General features: G+C 37.1%; 2 long non-coding RNA genes across 2 annotated transcripts; both read right to left on the minus strand.

Annotated features, from left to right (window-relative positions):
- Positions 1–6843: 6843 nt before the first annotated feature.
- On the minus strand, positions 6844–8057 carry LOC113298688. The gene is made up of 3 exons (XR_003334341.1): positions 7927–8057; positions 7501–7590; positions 6844–7226 (listed from the first exon to the last, which is right to left on the minus strand). It is a non-coding gene; the product is annotated as an uncharacterized LOC113298688 (long non-coding RNA).
- A 37-nt stretch (positions 8058–8094) lies between these two features.
- Positions 8095–10860, minus strand: LOC113298690. Its single transcript, XR_003334342.1, has 3 exons — positions 10359–10860; positions 9463–10242; positions 8095–9323 (listed from the first exon to the last, which is right to left on the minus strand). It is a non-coding gene; the product is annotated as an uncharacterized LOC113298690 (long non-coding RNA).
- Between the last annotated feature and the right edge of the window lie 7675 nt (positions 10861–18535).

Genomic DNA, 18535 nt, shown 5'->3' on the forward strand with positions numbered 1-18535 from the left:
ACACCTTGTGTAATCTAATACAAACAAGCACTATCAAGGAGATTACTTTAAACAAGATGTACACTTGGTATGTAGCTTAAGTTCGAATCTAAACCAATCTACTATGATCAAACCAAGTGTTGATTAATGTACAAGTGTGTTTACTTTAAATATAAAGACAAAACAATATAATACGAGAATAAAACTAAATCACATAACACAAAATATTTTGTTAACAGGGGAAACTGCAAGGCATAAAAATCCAGGGAACTAGTTCATTTTTGAATACACTCATAGTTAATCCGTTATACAAAGACTACTACAACTTCATATAGTTGAGACCAAGTAAACTAAATCCAACTTACCCAGTTCCTTCAGTATTTCTGCACCTACAACTAATCTGGTATGAGCACTTAGTTCTCAAGATAAAATCCACTATCTTAAGTCGTTTCACATGCTGTGAGGACTTTATCAACTCAACTCTTTTTTATCATAATTCGAAATAGTAAATGACTAATCGGTTTCAGTTACCGCTCTATCAATCTCCCAGATCAACAAATTAATCAGAGATAAAGTTGAATACAAAGATTCTTTCGTTTAATGAATATAAACTCCTTTGTTCGGTTAGATTAACTAGGATCAAGATTACCTAAATAATCAAATTTAGTTACAAACTATCAAAGTAAATTTCAGAGAGAAACACAAAGATGTATTGTTGATCTATGCAACAAGCTTAAGAAGTCTATACGAGGTAAATTATCTTATCGGATCCTAGTCAATCAAGTGTGCATGAAGTTATCACAAAGATCGGAATACCAAAAAGAAATGTTTTCATCTTCAATTTCCAGTCTTTAAAGCATATTCACATACAACTTGATTTCACTAATGATTGATCACATACAGAGCAGAGTATGTTAACAATACATGATAGAAAAAGTCCTATCCTCGGATCTAGAAGCAATAGAGCAGATCTGAAATCGTCCCTTGAACTAGTTCGAGTGGCCTTATGTCAGAGGAGAAAGATCACTTTATAAACAAACTAGATCTGTCAAGGTTCAACTTCACTATTAGTCAATCAAGTCAATAATCGAAAACTAAAATAACAATAAGATTCTATTTTCCCACCAATGGTACCACTAGGGATTTATTAATCCCACAGCGCACATTAGAGATTTTTACCTAATTAGGATACTATCCTCTCGAATGAGTATTACAAGAATAGTTCAGTATGTCCAAGACATAAGTTTGTAAGAACTACAAGCTTTACTAATTTTAATGACCAAGGTAGTTTGGACAACAAGGAATTACCAGATCCGAAAATAAAGATATGTAATATGTTTATTTTCGGTTTCTTAATATTCCAACTGTAATCCAACTCATATACCAAAATCTCTCTTGGATGACAACTAATAGTAGCTAGCATATAATATTACTAATGTAACAACCAAAGATATGCCTATCCACTGGGATATTTACTAAGTTGTAAATATCAAAAAGATATTTAGAATATTTCGGTTTGGGATAACACCTTGATTATCAAAGAAAATACTTTAACATTAAGTGATAAGAGTTTACCACATGTTTAAATACTATGTTGACATCTTATGAACCTTTTATATTAACCAAACCACATTTTTGATAGTTATTCAAACCCTAAGATAACGACCAAATCAAAAATGTCTTATTTTGGTTAACCTAAGGATCGATCCTGGTAAAGATTCTTGGGACTGGTCCTAGTATAGATCCTTGGTAGGGGATCCATCATACTAGAGATCCTTAGGATCGGTCCTAGTAGAGATACTTGTTTAATATCAATCCTAGAATATATCCTTTAATTACTTTCAACTTGTTTATGGGTAAAAACTTGATTATGCTAAAAATGGTAAAAGGGGGTAGGTTGATGAGAAATGAGTCTAAACCCCAAACAAATATGCACAGAAGTACTTTAGATTCGAGAGATCAATTTGAACAATTTTGGCCTAACCATGAAATAGTTGTTCCGGTCTTGCTTCGGTCACAAACCAAGGAGAAGAGTTGGTCTTATGGATGGAAGCAGAAAAGTGTTGAGATCATAGTGGTAGACTATGTGAGATGTGATGGCGTATGACTGTATATCATAAGATATAACTTGCTTGTAGACGATAAGCAGTATGTTCTCTCTGTTTCTGGATACTTGTGATGATCCTCCTTGTTGAAGAGATTGAAAATATATTTTAATTGAGTAATAACTGTACACCTTGATCTCATAGGAAGTGGAAGTCATGAAGGAGTAAGAAGGTAGTGATCGTGGTAAAGTGGTGAAACCGTGTCCCTATTCAAAAGACGAGGGTACCCAAATATACCTCAATCTAAAACTTTTCCTACCTATAAGTCCTTTCTCCGAAAGTGATTGTCTATGGACTGATCAAGAAAATGCAACTAATCGGTTCACACTTCGTGTGATCGTCTAAGGATACGAGATCGAGACAATACAACAACGAAGTATGCTTACATGATAAAAAGGTTCGGACTTAACCAAACACAGCGGGATCACTTATCAAGTAAATAGGAATTAACGTTTTGTGTAATTTACTTTAATTATAATAAAACAATTATAATGCGAAAAATAAAAGTAAATAACACAGTAAGATTTTGTTAATGAGGAAACCGCAAATGCAGAAAAACCCCGGGACCTTGTCCAGAATTGAGTAATCTGAGGATTAAGCCGTTATACAAAATAACCTAACTTCGTATAGTTGAGACCAAGCAGCTAAACCTATAGATCACCTAGTTCCGTCTGTATTCCCACGCCTCCAACTTATGAATAAGTCACGTACTTGGAACAATTATTTTGGTTCGTATTCCAAACAGTAAAGGAACAACAAATCTGTTTGGTATCAACTCTCTTCAACCAAGTGATATGAGTCGGACAAAGGATCTTCTGTTTATCTTAACATAAACTCCTTCGTCAGGTCCTTAGATCTATCTTATGTTCAATTACCGAAGTAATTGTTAAGATTTTGCAAACAACACTCTTAATCCAAAGAATTGTGTTGATGCCGATCTACTCAACTGATCAATCCAATTCTATCACAAAGATAAAACCGATTATAGTTGGATCCTCTTTTTACCGAAACAAGTATTGTGCACACCAAAGATTATGAACCCCAAATCAGAAATCTTCAAACTCTTCTTTGTGTTCAAATCTTCTTAGATATTCAATAAATACCTTCACACAATTACTTGAATCTCTTGTGATCAATCACGCACAGAACGGAGTTTGTTAACAATGGATTATCACAAGATCGTCTTTATAACTAACAACAGTCTAAAGATCCTTGTCGAAACTCTGAACTAGTTTGAGTGAATCTTATATCAGAAGAGAAGATCATCCAGCATAAACAAACTAGGTGCAATCAAAGTTCAACCACCTTTAGTCAATCAAATCAATGAAAAGAAAAGATAAACCGCAATTATCTAGTTTCCCACCAATGGTACTAATAGAGCTTCCCAATCCCAAAGAAGATTTTAAAACGAGCGGCCATAAGAGATTTCGCCTAATTAGGTTACTCTCCTCTCCGAATAGGCGGCTTCACCAGTAGCAGCACAACAAGAGGTAGTTTGCTGTTACGAAGGATTAGTTTGCTAGAAATGCAAACTTCAATATTTATAGACAAGGAAGTTTGGACACCAAGGAATTTCCAAAATCGAAAATATTCTCAAGATATTCATTAAAGCAAAAATTCGGTTTCCATAATTCCTGAAAATGCTCTATCCAAAAATGATGATCCATACCTCTTGTAAAATCTCTAATTAGTATATGCACATTACTAATTCTTATTTTTCCTAAAAATGAAATTAATAACCTTAATTAAAAGATTCTTAACTTATTTATGTTTTGACCCTGGGATTCTCTTCCCTTAACTATTAAGGAATAACTTTGAACAATTAAAGATTAACTTTCACCACACATGTTCAAAGTATGTCGACATCCTTACTTTGTAAGTCCTCTTTCATACTTACAACCTTGAAACCGATTTTCTACACTTCCAAACAAGTTTAGAATTGGTTCATCTGAATTTCAAGAACTATGCAATTCACTAGGAACACTCAATCACAAATGATGGGTTTAACGGTTCTACCAAAACAAGTTTCGGTTCTACCTCCATGTGAGTATTGTGCATAGTCACACTAGCTTGCAAAATTCGGTTGACTAGGTACTAGGATCGGTTCCCCACATATATATGGTATCTAACTTGCACTTGCTGCACATGTCCATAGAATCGGTTCCCCTTTGCCTAAAAACGTGTTGCACATGTCCATAGGATCGGTTCCCCTTTCTTCTATAAACTTATTGCACCTCATACGAGGATTGATTCCCCTTTGTGATGTACTCCACCTCTTACTAGGATCGGTTCCCCTTTTCCCAAATTTGGTCAGACATAAAATCACAAACTCGATCATATCATCTCAGGTGATTACTTAAGATCAGTTTCACTAATAAAAGTCATACCAATACATAAGTTAGGCCTTTGTGAATAGTTTTACCAAGAACACAAACAAGTCATGAACGGTTATACTAATCACACATATTGGTTGTTCACAAGATATGCAATGAATAAAAATACCAATAACACCTGGAGATTTCCTTTTCGATTCACAAACCAAGTTCATGAATTTACTTCCTTAGAACATATGTAAAACATTGTTCCCTATGATGAAATCCTCACCTCATGCCCATACATAATCACAATAGCATTTAAAAGATTTTGTCGATGTATTATCTACAAATTTTAATGGTTAAGCAATAAACCTCGTATTGTATTCCTTAATACTATGTCTATCTAGAGTTCAATCATGCTACGCAGTTTTGTTTTCAATATGCACGACTTGAAAGATACATTAGGGAATGAAACAGTTCAAGTCAAATATCACTAACCTCAAATGGAGGGATGATGTTGTCATTGTATATCCTTGCTTCTTCACATCTTCAAGTCTTCGCAATACTTGTAATGTCTCATATCCTAATACTTTCAAGCTAATCTATACGAAGTTGACCCTAGTACATAATCAAGCGACTCTTAACATGAGTTTTGATTCACTAAATATGACAACCAAACTTGACATACCAACGCTTGGTGGGTTCAACCGAGCTATGCTCTAACAATCTCCCCCTTGGTCAATTTTAGTGACAAAACTCTTACATCATATGGATAAACAAATTACAATAATGTATCACACATACGCTTGATTCCCGAATTCAACAGCACAGTAATCTGCATACATTCAATCCTTAAAAATGTCGTTGTTGACATTATAATAACAAAGCTAATACTCCTCCTAAAGGAAGATAGGTATATTTTCAATCCGCACATCTTTGTTATACCAATTAATATGATATGTTACTCCCCCTTAGTCTGTGCTTTCACTCTTTCGTTTAGATAAACGTTTAAGCACCAATGTTCTTTTCCTTAGTGATACCAATCAATATAAAATCAATGCCAGTATCACTTGTTTACTCCATATATTTCTCCCCATTTTTGTCACAAAATGACAAAGAAACGAAAAAAATAAAGGAAAAACCGAAAAAAAATCTTACAAATCTCAAAATAGACTTGTAACCTATAGAGTTAAGCACGAGGGTTCCACACATCATTTTCTGATAACCAATATCAAAAACCGAAACTACAAGTAGTTTTATTTTGATATGTTACCAAGGAAACAATTTTCCCATTTTAGTTTAGCAAACCAAAAATCAACTAAGCACCTTAGTTCCTTTCCTAAACCGATTGTACAAAAACAATCGCTTATTCGATAAGACCAAAATAAAGATAACTCTATTTTACTCATCAGGTTATAATTATCCATAAACTTAGACCTTTCAATTTTAAACAAGACAAGTACTAGGTTAGTTAACTAGCATTTCTTATTAAGGCATTCGATTAGAATTGAATAACCGAAACCTCACTTCGATAAGTCTAACTAAGATCAGAATTAACTTAGTTTCTCTTATCCGGAATCGAATTGGACTAAACAACTCATCCCGTAAACCTTTTCTTCGTTAAGCCATAAATAATTCATACAAACCGAATAAATCAACTTGCATAATTATTCACCTCAATCGGAAGCAATTGAAACAACATAGACATTAAAGCACCGCAATTGGGCCGAAATTTTGCAAGCCTAAACAATTGATACCACACAATAAAGCAAAATAATAGTTTTTCTTAACCGGAACCAATTGAACCACACATACATCCATACACACATAATGGAATAAACATCAATTGTACCGAAATTTTGTTAAGCAAAAGCAATAAATATATATATGAAATAAACACAAGCTTTTCTTAAACAGGAAAACGATTAACTAACAAACTCGTTACCTCGAATTTCGCATCCACTTCTCCAATATGTTTGCATCTTCGTCTAGGGAGAATTGATATCGAAATATCATCATGTTGTCATCCTTATGCAAAAACAAAAGAATAACAACAACCAACCTTTACCAGAGAAAGGTTGAAAATCGGTTTAACAATTGCAAGCAAAAGTTGAAAAGCGCTGATACACATATCACTACAGCAAAACGTCCGATTTGGGACGGACATAAGCGTTTCAATAAATTTCACCAACGCTCATATCCGTTGGAATGTGGCGTAGCAAATTTGTGTGCAACGCGAAAATCCGTTGGGAAAATTAATTCGTGCAACGCATAAAAACGTTGGCGACAAGTTTACCAACATTATCTGAGCAACGGATTCTTTAATTTGTGCAACGACTACAATAAATTAGGAAATGTATTACTCTAATTTGAGCAACACTTATATACGTTGCAAACCCATTTACATGTGAAAAAAATCCGATGATAGTTCGGACAATAATTCCAGTAGATTTCTGCACCTTCATATACCATTGTAAATCAACTAAAAGACCCAATCTGATCAGATAATCACTAATCCTTACAACAACATAAACTAAGTTTGAAAAAAATACAATGAAATTCCATTCTGGAACATGAGAAATATTGTTATGAAGCTATTGTTTCCGGTTGTTACTCCAAATATGCTCACAGTACTACGCTTAGTCCTGGCTTTAAGGATTAGAGCAACAAGAAAATAGTGGGACTGTGTATGTTGGCACACTTCAGGACTTTTCCAAGTTTCGACTAGCCTCTAAGAGGTACCTCGATTCTTTTGCTGCAGCTAGGCACCATGACATGATGTAATCGACCAATCCATCCATAAATTACCAGCCTCATAGCATCTTTTCTGCAGAAAGAAAAATCAAAATGTTAATTACAAATCATAAGAAAACAAATATGAACCTATTACAAAGAAAATGAGTATAGAATCGATAATGTTCATTCCACCAACAAACACTTAGCAGTACGGTCACAGGGCCATCAAATCAAACCATACAAGCACATATATCATGTCACACAAAATATCACTGTATTGCCATAGAGTGATGCCACTTCAGATGCAGATTTACGGCGTGTGGTACTCTGGAAAATAGAACAAATTTTGTTGTGAGGAAAATTACCTTATCTTGGGTAGAAGCACCTGAAGTTACACCTATAGTGACAAGACCCTCCTTTGGCCGATTTTCTTTGTCAACCAACTTACCATGCTGCTGCAACATCAAGAGACAACATATTAACTTGAAGATCTAATTCAAAAAATTTAACTCATATCATATTCATCAAGAGTAATTTAACTGATTACCAAAAGACGAAAATCAAAGAGAACAAGGAAGTATATATGTTGTTGGCATAGTAAATGCTTATATGTTGTACATGAGCGTTTTATTCAAATTTTAGAGAGTAGTTCATACATATATTGTGGAAGGAACCAGTGAGTAAAAGTAGTAAAGAACTGACAAACCCATAATTGTTCAAGTACAATGATTTAACAGAACTGAACTAACAAAAAAATCACATACACACAAGTAGAGCATAAAAAATATCACCTGTTTAAGTAGCAGATCCCACCACGAGGACAACTCTCAGCATACCGTAACCCAACATTTCCACCAAAATACGCAAGGTATTGAGCACTTCTGGAATACTCGTCAGCAAGTGATTGACCTTCAGCGGAGGCCACTACTGAAAAAGAAAAAGAAAAAAAAAAAATCTCGTAACTATCATGGTATTGATGAAAACGGGGGGTGGGTGGGTGGGTGCAAGCTAATAAAGTGTGTAGGATTTTTTCTACTAAACATATTTGTTGTACTCATAAAGCTCCAAGTTCTTCAATGCACAGCAAAAGATCAGAGAATTAGTGGAGACTAGCATTGAGCACTTTGGAAAAAATTTGGTCCTCTTCGGTTAAGGCGTTGCGCGGTTCAAATTTTCATCATCATACTTTCTGATGCTCATTCAGTTCAGAAGACATTCAAACCACAAAATAAATGGAAAACCACATTTTCAAAGTTGTATATGTTTAACACACTGCAATCGCAGTCACCCCATCTTCCAAACTCTATTTTATTTTGATAAAGATACAATGGAAATATATCTGAAGTAAGTGCAGTTGGATTGTACTGCAAAGAAACGTAACTGGCCTAAAAAGTTAAAGCCAAATAATTAGTAAAGTATGTAAAAAACCAAAATGGTAATAAACTGCCCAAGGCGCTAAAAATGCGAGCCATACCTTCTTTCTTTTTTCCTGGTCACCTTGAGTGCCTTAGGCACGCCTCACACTACATAGCTCTCAATTACCCTTCGCATTATTTAAAAATATATGGATGCCAACTTTTCTTGTGACATGATCAACAACAAACAAGAGACGTGGAGTTTAATTTTGAAATCAGCAAATCAAACTAGCACCTGTGTCAGGTGTGACAGACTTCACACTCAATTAGGTGCTTAAAAACAATCAGTATATTAAATTACACATAATTCAAAATCCTAATTTGATGTTGGCATCCTACTAACTTTTCATAATACATACTGATAGGACTACAATGACCAATATACTCTCCTCAACTTACAGGTCCAAAGCAGTCTTATCAATTTGCAAGGGATGCCGAGTCTCCAGGAGTTAGTGTGTAGGATTTTTTCTACTAAAACATATTTGTTGTACTCATATACTCGACTTATCTAGTCTGCAGCCAAACAAAGTTGGGAGGATGAACATACAAAGTTGTTCTGCGTCACGGAAGTGTAGAAAAATTTACTTGGTATAAAAGGATATTTCATGAAGCAAACCAAAGAATATAATGTCCATTGCCATCCACGTGCAGGGGGATGCTTCCAGCTTAGCTCATCAGCTTCATATATGTCATAATGGGTTAAACCGGATTATCATTTATAATCGAGCATGCTCAATGATGTAGCATTATGTCATAGAGCTACCTGTTTCCATCTACAAAACATCCACAAAAACTTAGTGGTCTAGACCAAGAAAACCATTGAATCATAAAATTTGATATCACATTTTAAAAATCATTTCAAAGAGCAAAAAAATAATTAGGATTGCACCCAGAAATGGTTTTTTTTCTCACCAAAAGACATTGTAAATATCTGTGAACTAGCTATGGAGTCCATCACAATTTCTTGTTCTGCAACATCATCTACACTTGCTGTAGCTTCCTGACCCTAGCATCCAGCTCCTGAAATTGCTTCTGCTTTTACAAGGCCATTGAACCACAAAACTCCATTCCTGCAATATCAAACCACCAACCATCTGCAATTCATCTCATTCCTCAATATCAGCTCAACCCATTCATTCAACTGCAACACCATATTTGTTGTTTTTCCTTGTTTACACATCACCAAGACAGTCCATTCTGTTGATAACAACAAGATTCAAGCACAACACATTTCGAGGCCTCTCTGCTGCTCAACCATCTCCATCTCATACATCCACTGCATCAGCACAAGCTCTAAGCATCGGCAAAAATATAACCCACTGTTTCTCTGCATTTTATCCACATACAGCTTCAAAAACAAACCATCTCATCAATACTAGCAGTTCCATCTCCATCTCAGATTCCTCAACAAACAATCACCAACATAACCACCAGAAACTGCCATTTCAGCACATATCTTCTCCATCCATTAGCAGTAACCAAATCCATCCCCTGAACCTGCAACTTCAACTTCAGACTAAAACTGCAAAACCCATTTCATCTTCTGTTGCTCCAAACACCAGCAGTTCTATGCATTATCTCTACCATTCCTCACCTGAAAACCATTGCAAACACTCCTAAACTCCACCATTTGAAGCAACTACCACCAATCAAATTCGATCCCCCTCTTCTTTCTCTATTCTCAGCTCGCATCTACCAGAACACCACATACAAACAGTATCTTTAGAACACCATCACCATAAAATTTAAATTAAAAGAAAACCCATACTAAATCTCTTAAGTAAATAAAGCCATAATTCTTGACTTACCTTCTTCGTATTTTTCGTGATGTAAAATAAGATTCACATAATTAAAATTTCAGATCAGAGAGTTTTCATTGAGGTTGGTATTCAACTGTGCAAAATAAACTTGACTCACAAAATCAATTACAATGAAATAAGGGTTTCACCGGTAAACGCATTTTATTTAAGCAAAAATCACATATCTAGGGTTTAAAGCGAAATTTGGGTAAGTGAAATTAGGTTTGATTTCTGACGGGTTTTGATTTATAGCAAATTGAGTTTGTTTAAAACGAAATTTCGGTAAGTGAAATTAGGTTTGATTTCTGATGGGTTTTGATTTATAGCAAATTGAGTTTGATTTATGTCTACAAAGGACAGTTTTGATTTTAACAGATCTAGGTTTAGCTGAGGATAATATTGGTTCACAAGTTTTCGTTGAGGGAGAGGGACATAGGATTTTGATTTCCAAGATCTCTGTTCAGAAGAAAATGAGGAGGAGAACAAGATAAGTTTTGGTTTGGGTGATGGAGAGGGATAGAGAAAAGAACGAAAATAGAAGAAAAATAAGAAAAATAAGATATAATCACTTTAAGTAGACATTTAAGCCCCCAACAATTCTAACAAAGGCAAGCGTGTCCTGTTTCCATTTTTTTATTTCTTTTCTTTTGGAATATCCGGATATGGTGCAACGTATTCTAGATTATGAGCAACGGATTATGATCCCAACGTTAATATACGTTGCAAACCCAAAAATGAAATGTTCCAAAATCCCTGATGTGGTGTAGTGTATGCTTTTATGCTAAACCAAAATTGATTCAATATATTGTGACCTTGTCACATATTGTTCCTACCAGAACCCCTCATGATTCTTTAATAAAGCCTACCAATATGGGCTAGAACTTAATCCTGCTAAATCAAAAAGTCACTCAAACCACAAGGGTTCACAACATTATGAGATCGAATATCAAGGTTAGAAAACCGAAATCAAACATTCCATAAACATACATAGCAATAAGATAAAAGCATTCAAGAACATGCTATGTAAACCGAAAACTATCACAAGAAAAATTATAAATCAAATAATTTTATTCATAATAGACTAATACAATCATTGAAAGAAATCAAAAATTGATGTCTATTTTTTTGGATTAAGTATAACAACATATAACTTAATATCTAGAAGACCTCTCATTATTTACCGAAGATTCTTCGATGTTTTGATTCTTGGGTCTTATCTTCTCTTTCAGATGATTGAGTTTTTTTTCCAGAAGATTCAATTCTACAACAGACTTCAATAGGTTTGATTCGATCAGCTTCTCATTCACTACTGCAGTTTCCAAAAGCTCACGAGCGACTTCAAAATCTCCCATTAACATAAGCATAAGCTCAAAAGAAATATGATTTATTTTATGTTCGTTTGAGAAATAGCACTTGAACTCAACTGGAAAGGTCTCAAGTTTTCGAAGTTGAGATTCAATGTCAGTAGTATTTTCACCCATCTTTGACCGCAGACAAAACATAGCGTATCGGTCCTATAGATGGTTTATATAAGAATTCAAACTTGATTTCCAAGAATGAAATACCTAATTGCGGTATCTTATTTGTGAAAAAAAATACACTTTCGGAAACAACATAAGAGTTTTTCCAAATGACCTAGGAGTTCTGAAAATATTTTTCACAACTTTTCTCAGGGACTTCCCAAAGATTCGAAAGTATTTTTCTAAAAATAAAATAAATATTCCAAGTATAAAAATACTTTAGATATTCAAGAGTATAATATTATACTTTTTTCATATTATTGTGCTCATTTTAAGAATTTCCCTTTTTATTTTAATTGATCACATCTAGGGAAATTCTGAAGGCCAACATCAGTTGTTGGTGTGAGCTAGTGATAGCTCAGAATTTATGGAACATGATCCATCATGATATTTTTGAATATCTATCATTTTGGGATTCTTCCAAGAATAAACTTCTTTCACAGTGTCACAGTTGGAGTGATCAGATTTAACAGAATGATCAAAATCATAATCGTGACTTGAAGTTTTTTGACTTGTGAAATAACCAGAACTCTTATGTTGACTCAGGAATTTCTTGGAATATGACATCATCATTTGATGAGATTGTTTCCTGAATTCAATCTTAGACAGTTGAGCAACAACAAAACAGCATGATATGAAATCTTTCCCTTTTGTGTGCAAGAGTTGATATTTACTTCTGTCTGAGAGATGATCATTGTCACCATGGATGGCAATTGGTCTTGACCGGATACTAGTCATAAGATTATCCCTAGAAACACATCCATCATGATTCTTGTGAAGACAATTAGAATCACAATGTTGTATATTAGAGAGATTCTGGAGGTTAGAATCACATATCCTTATTTTAACTAATATAACTCTTTTGTCTTGAGCAAGTTCAAGTCCTTTACATTCAATAACTTCATGAATCAAGAATTCTCTGACGATCTTTTCGGCAGATGGATAATAGATATTATCCTTTAGATTATATTTTTCAGCAAGCTTTATGAAAAAATTAACCTCATCACTGTCATCTGAATCTGACTTGTTTGCCACAACAATTTGTTTTCTCATTAACACATCATGGTTAATATTTTCTGAGTGTGTTCCACTAGTGAACTAACAGTGCATAGCTGTTTATCAGGTTTTGAAAACAAACATCCTTTAAGAAGTATATCATCTTCTTGCTCAACGTTAACTGAATCAGACATTAAATTCAATTCTTATAGGTTGTATCGCACCAAACACAGATTGTTAGATCTTTTCGTGTTTGCCTGCTATGATACCAATAGAAAAGACGAGGGCACCCAAATATACCTCAATCTAAAATTTTTCCTACTTATAAGTCATTTCTCCGAAAGTGATTGTCTATGGACTGAGTCGAGAAAATGCAACTAATCGGTTCACACTTCTTGTGATCATCTATGGATACGAGATCGAGACAATACAACAACGAAATATGTTTACTTGATAAAAAGGTTCGGACTTAACCAAACACAATGGGATCACTTATTAAGTAAATAGGAATTAACATTTTGTGTAATTTACTTTAATTATAATAATACAATTATAACGCGGAAAATAAAAAGTAAATGACACAGTAAGATTTTGTTAACGAAGAAACCGCAAATGCAGAAAAACCCCGAGTTCTTGTCCAAAGTTGAATACTCTCAGGATTAAGCCGCTATACAAAATAACCTAACTTCGTATAGTTGATACCAAGCAACTAAACCTATAGTTCACCTAGTTCTGTCAGTATTCCCATGCCTCAAACTTATGAATAAGTCACGTACTTGGAACAATTCCTTTGGTTCGTATTCCAAACAGTAAAGGAACAACAAATCTGTTTGGTATCAACTCTCTTCAACCAAGTGATATGAGTCGGACAAAGGCTCTTCTGTTTATCTTAACATAAACTCCTTCGTCAGGTCCTTAGATCTATCTTATGTTCAATTACCGAAGTAATCGTTAAGATTTTGCAAACAACACTCTTAATCCAAAGAATTGTATTCATGCTTGTTTAGGGGTAAAAATTGTTTCTGCTAGTTTTGGTAAATTTGGGTGTGTTGATGAGAAACGAATCTAAACCTAAAACAAATACACTGCATGGGAGTACTTTAGATTCGAGAGATCAATCTGCACAATCCTGGCCTAAACCAAGAAATGGTCGTTCCATTCTTGCTTCGGTCACTAAGTGAAGGAGAAGGGTTGGTCTTAGGGAGGGAAGTGAAGAAGGTATTGAGACCAGAATGGTTAATTCTGAAGGTGTGGCTATTTTATGACTTGTACCAGAATTTGGAACTGGCTTGCGGAATGTAAGCTATCAGTTCTTTGGTATTTTCTGGATACTGTGTTGTTGTTAACCAAAAACTTGTTGCCTGGTTGAAATAGGTAAAGCCTATTTATACGAGTCATATTGAATGCACCCTGATCTCGTAAAAAGTGGGAATGATTGAGTGATGGATAAGTGTGGTAATGTGTAAATGTCAGAGACCACGTTCTTACTATGAAGGAAATGGGTTAGCTTACAATTCTTGCCGCCACTAAATGCCCTGCTTTCTGACACTTTATTATAATGGGCGTATTGTACGCCGCACGCTGTAAACTTCCAGACCAATACCCTGATGAGCATCCCCCAGTTTGTGACATGTTTGATGTCTCAAGTGTTTTCATGGAAAATGTATATCATATTGATATGTGTGGCAAGTCAAAGTCAGGAGACTTGCCGCAGGATAATATTATGTTATGCTATTAGGCTTATCTTAGTTGGTCGCCTAAGACTTGCCACATGCCTGTCAATTCTGTGGAAAATTTGGACGGCTGAGATCGTAACTCATGAGAATGGGTGGCCATTGATTATGGCCACATTCTGTTGGCGCCTGATGATAGCACAGTAGAGCCATTGGCACATGCCAATGGCGTAGTGGCATATTTAGCGCATGCCAGTGGCACAATTGCATGATTGGCATATTTAGCGCATGCCGGTGTCACGATGGCGCAAGTACTGCCTGGCGTGGCCATGGCCGCTCCCAGGCTGCTAGATTTTGGCACATTACTGTTAGACCCAAATATATCTTGGCAATACTAGTTCTAGTTGCCACATCAATCCCAATGCTCTGGGCAACATTACTTGGATTGGTTGGAGCAGCAACTTTACCTAAATTAGGGTTTGGCATGCCGTAACCCTAATTAGTGCTTGTGGCATGTGGTCGCGGCACAGTGACGTTTTTTTGCAAACGGTGCCATATCCATGCCAAAGGAACTATAGCAAATCCATAGTGTGGAAAAGGCCACAGGAGCAATGGTTTCTATGAGTGGCTATGGTATGGCGTCATTCTTAGGGTTTCCTGGGTCCCACATGGCTCGTGGCATGTTGTGGGACCCGAAGTGGCGTAATTTGGGCCACAACTGGAAATTAGGGTTTCGACTGACGACACTAAAGCAAGGTCGTGTTTCTGATTAGGATACCCTAATTGAAGTCTGTTATGGCGTTGGCCACGAACAGAAGGTGGGTTAGCGCATAGGCGCGCTATTCATGGCACGTTGGCACGTTCGGCATGATGTTGCGGCAAAGTGGCACGTTTGGCATGTTTGGCATGCACGTTTACTGCATTGAAGCGACATGGCATGTTTGGCATGCCATTAGCATGCGGAGAGGGATGGCACGTTTGGCATGTACGTTTTCCATGTAATTGGCATGTTGGCGCGGTTTTGGAAAGCCAATTTGGCATTGTGACCATCTGGCACAATTTTTCCTCTTTTAATACTGTGGCAGGTTTAGAGCGACCTGATTGGTCGATAAAAAGAAGGGCAGACCAAGCATGGGCGTGGCCACACTTCCAGCACGCGTGGTAAATTTAAAGCGACCTGATTGGTCGATGGGAAATAGGGCCAGCAAGTATGGGCCCAGCCACAACTCATGTATGTGTGGCGGGTTTAAGGTGACCTGATTGGTCAACGAGAAACAGGTGCCGGTCGTGCAACATGGGGTGTGGCCACTTGCAAGTGGCTCCTGCTGGCCTATGGCATGGCAATACCTCCCTTTGTTGCTTCTCCTATTCTGAGGCTCCTTTTTTTCCTTGTTTTCTGATTTTGGATAGGATTTTGCACCTACTAATCTATGGCGGATTAGTTTCCTAGTTCGCCTAAGCTTAATTTCGACCGGCGGGGTCTAATATACCGCGCAGGGCGCAAAACCCTAAATTTTGCAAATTAGCCACGGTAATATCTGAATTTTGTGAATTGTCAGAAAATTGATTGAATTCCATGTGCTGGCACAGAGTTCTTTAAGTTTATTTCCAGAGAGCAGTATGCTTTCCGATTGAGTACTTTTATGCAAGGACCTTAACCTTGATACTTGGAAATTTGTGCTACTCTGCTGCGAGTGAACACAAATTGTCATGCCATATCAATATTAAGGATTCGGCCGGGGAACATAGCACAGGAAAAATACTCGGCAGGCTCCGGCATTAGTGAGTAATGCAGCTAGGAGCTTATATACTCAATAGGCTCTATACTAGTGAACAATTCATCTAGGAGATTGAGTTTGAATATAATATAAAGAGAGACATATGCACTCATCAGATTTTGATATATTCTCCAATTTCCCTGCGGAATATAGACATATCAATGTATACTACATCTGATGCCGGGTCAGGTAGATAGACTTTTACAATTTTCGCCCTATACTAAAAACCACCATCAATATTAAGTCCCCTGCTTAGCACGTAACATCGGCATTGTTGCGGGGTAAGCAGGAGATGGTGACAGACAAGGATAACAAATCGAAAGGGCAGGACATGAAGAGGTTACCAGGAAAAAATCAGACTGAACTTTGGCAAGAGGCATGAACAGTCTGTGATCTTTGTGTCAACGCGCCTCTGACTTGGCCACGGAGTACTGGTGTTATAGAGTGTTGGCACCACGGAGCGTTGCAGGTTGAGTGGCTAGCTTGTCTACGGAGTATTGCAAGTTGAGCGGCTGGTGTTTCTCGTGCTGGCGCACTGTTGGTTCGGTCATAGAGGTTGGTGCCATGGAGCGTTGGCGCTGCGGGCCCAGCTGCCTTCTTCCGTGCATGGTCCAAAAGGAAAAATATTCCTCTACTCGAATTTCAAAGGCGCTCTGCATATAAAAAGGCGTGCTAACTTCCTCCTGTTTCATTATTCGCTCGTCTACTTCTTGCGTTCGTTTGCAACAGATCGATCATAGGCGTGCCAATCGTCTTCGTATTTTTAGACTCGAGTGTAATATCCATGAGTAGTTGATCAAACTTGGACATTTAGCTCGGTATGAATGACCTTTTTGTTAGCGGCGGTAAAGCGAGCGTCAAATGCAACAAAGCAATCTCCAATAGTTATAATCAGCAGCAAAGCGATCCAGGAGAACTCAAGGTAGGTTCTCTTTTCTATTTTGTGCATGTAGCCACCCAACAGTACCATCGATCCTCTCCAGAATGTGTAATAAGGTTCTGACTCCAGAAGAATGAGCATCTAACCTCTCCAGTAGATTTCAAAATTTATCAAACTCCATTGCACTCCTGGGATGGATGGATGAAATATATGCTCGTCAATGATCATGTCAGGGATAATCTTGGAGAGTGTAGCTGTGATGTTGATCCGTCCTTGACTTTAAGTTATTTGGTGTCTAGACTGCTGAGACGGTGTCTGGAAGGCTTATTCTTTCCTTTCTGATTGCGGTGATGATATGTTGTGGATGCTTGTATGGTCGAAATCTTCCAAAACCGCTGGGTGAATTAGACGAGCTGAGAGGCGTTGCGCTGCCGACGTGCTGCTATCAAGTATCCAAGGACTTCATTCCAAGCGACATCCTTCGGACCATCTTCTGAGTCTTGGACTATTGTATCGAATAGGATGCGATAGAGCAGTCTCAGTTACACTTCCATCTGGTCATAGATCTGATGGGGTGGCCGGATATGTGAATACCTCTGCGGCGTGCTTTTGGAGTCTTTGACGCACGTGTACGGTTTCATGTTTGAGGAATTCTTCTATTGCATTTGCTGATAAGGTGGTTGACGAATTGATGAAGGCGGCAATCTTTTGGATTCCTCATTTGTTGATCAGTGGGCGGGAGTCACACTTGATAGCTCTGCATTGTATCCAACTTCTGGCAGCCCATGCACTCTTTGCATAGGAAACTGGAAATCTAGAAACACCGAATTTGGATTTGTCGGCGATATTGCGGCTTCATGCATGCCTTGGGTAGGCGGTGCTGAGTTCTGAGTAGGTGATGTGGCAGACATGGTGTAGTTGGTATGTGTAGATTGCTGAGGCGCGATTTTCCTCTTTGATTCTTCACTAACAACAACCCTTATGAATGGCTGAGCCAAATACTGCTTGTTGGTCAGGCGCCTTCCAGACAAGGAGGTGGTGATATCCTTGCGCTACATCTTTGAAGAGTGGTGACCTTGTCACGGTATGACTTCTTGTGTGACCGTCTCTTCTGAGTTGAAGAGGTCCTTGACAATGAAGGGATCTTGTGTTGAGACTCAGTCCCCAAGGGTGGTTTACGTGGTTCTATCTTGTATGGTCGGTGGGTTAACCATGATAAAGGTATCACCATCTTGCCTCCATACTGGTGACTCTATTACTTCCTTTATGAGAAGCTAAAATATGCAGAAGTTCGGATTACCTCTGTCCGTAGTGGTTGTTACTATGGTGAAGCTCTGGT

This window comes from Papaver somniferum, chromosome 7 (assembly GCF_003573695.1).
Source record: "Papaver somniferum cultivar HN1 chromosome 7, ASM357369v1, whole genome shotgun sequence".
In the NCBI taxonomy this organism is placed as follows: domain Eukaryota; kingdom Viridiplantae; phylum Streptophyta; class Magnoliopsida; order Ranunculales; family Papaveraceae; genus Papaver; species Papaver somniferum.